The following is a 1,912-nucleotide window of genomic DNA, read 5'->3' as shown; positions in this document are numbered from 1 at the left end:
GATAAAGTTTTGTCAGGTTAACTACGTTTAATTTTTGTCTTGCCTAGATACAATTGCCAAAATAATAATTAAAGCCAAGTTGACTCTCCAATGAAAGTGAAATACTTGTTCAATAAAATTTGGTAACCACAAAATTCAAAAACATTACAGAAAGTCCTCTAAGTTTTAACATAACTGAACATTAAACCCTAACATCAACAAACAACATATTTCCATTTACTGAAAAACACACAAAATAACACTTTCATCCCTTTGATCCTCCTAATGCAGTCTCTTGCAAAGCATGCTGGGGACTACAGATCCACTGCGCAGTAATCAACACAAATGATTCATGTAGTTTTTACACAAATTAATTAAGTAAACTTCATTTTTAAATATATTAGGCTAAAGTTTGATAGAACACAATTAAATTAATTTGTGACAAAATGTTAAAGAATCATGTTACTTATTATTTTAATTAATTCAATAGAACAAGAGGCAAACATAATTTTTTTGAGTGAATCGATAGAACTTTGACAGCAGAATAAAACCATGACAACCATATATTTTCACACCAATAAATGCAATCCTATCAATAATATGCAGTATCATATTTTGGCTATAAGTCGCACCTGACTATAAGTCGCAGGACCAGCCAAACTATGAAAAAAGTGCGACTTATAGTCCGAAACCTATGGTATGTGTTGAATCTTGATATCACAGATCTAATTCTTTAGTATTTATTTTAATATCAGTGTAAGTGACACCTTTGTATTGACCCTTGGTTTTAAAAGAAAACACATGGCCGTTTCTGCAGTACATCATCACTGTGCCAGTGTAAGGCAGATCGAAAGAGCATCTGCCAACGGTGACGTTTACATCCTTCTTCCTTGGTGGAACTTCTAAATTGATGGAAAAAGTTTTAGTTTTTTCATTCTTGTCCTCATGACTGTAAGTGTTTTCTTTTCCGACGGTGGTACTGAGTCCTGCGGAAGCTTCTCCAATCCCTGGAAGCCCAGCCTTCACCTCCACACTGAATGTTGCTGAGATGCTGTCGCTCACAGACCACGAGGTTGTTTTGATGATTTTCTTTGAAATTGCAAGTGTTTGCTGTTGTCTGACAGAGCTCTCATTTCTGTACGTGACGGATTTGATTTCTTCCAATGCCACCTGTGGAATCTCTTTCTCAATAGTGGGATAGTTGACATCCGTAAGAACTACGGATTTAATGTTATTGAGAAACACAAATCCCATGCAGTTCATGTCCGATCCGGATCTTCCTTCAACGCCCAAACAAAACCCAGAGCCGACATTGATGGGGTATTCAATTTTTAAACCCCAGGTTGTCATTTTCACATAAAATTATTTATCTTTGTCGGTCTTGAATTTGATGCCTCCGAGACGTGTCCCATTACCGTTGTCCCACAGGGACAGTGAGGTGATCCTCTCGCCCGGCTGGAAGATGTACTCCGTGTGCTGTCCCTCTGTTTTATCTCGCCCATCTGACAGCAAGACCCTGGCAGCCTTCACCTGCGATGGGCCCACCCATACCCTCTGCAAACTGGCACCATTTGTCTTGCCAGTAAATGAAAACCACTCTCCTTCATTGCTACCAATAAATTTAAGTGTTGTTAGCATCTTTGAAGCTTTTAGATCTGAAATTTGCATGACAGATTATCAGAATCAGCCAAAGATTTAATGACAAATGTAATGTTACATCTGATCTCTCCTATCACTGTTATTATTACAATACTGTTACTCTATTGCAGAGTTCTGTAATGTTGAAGCTGATCCTCGTGAAATACACTTACTTGGATAAAGTGAAGAAATTCTTCTCAAAAGCAGCTTGTCTGGTGACTGTGTTATTCATTCTTAAATACAGAGAGGGGGCCGGATTTCACTGGCAAATCACACCCAGATTCACTAGAGCTCC

At 38.0% G+C, this 1,912-nt stretch overlaps 1 pseudogene across 1 annotated transcript; it reads right to left on the bottom strand.

The window, feature by feature from the left end:
* Nucleotides 1–586: 586 nt before the first annotated feature.
* LOC307010347 (aerolysin-like protein) lies at nucleotides 587–1,617 on the bottom strand (annotated as a pseudogene). The gene has a single exon. The product of its transcript is annotated as an aerolysin-like protein (transcript).
* Nucleotides 1,618–1,912: the final 295 nt, after the last annotated feature.

The sequence above is a fragment of the Phoxinus phoxinus genome, assembly GCF_949152265.1.
Source record: "Phoxinus phoxinus genome assembly, chromosome: 1".
Lineage (NCBI taxonomy): Eukaryota > Metazoa > Chordata > Actinopteri > Cypriniformes > Leuciscidae > Phoxinus > Phoxinus phoxinus.
Note: the sequence above shows the minus strand (reverse complement) of the source record. Positions and strands in the feature narration are given on the sequence as shown.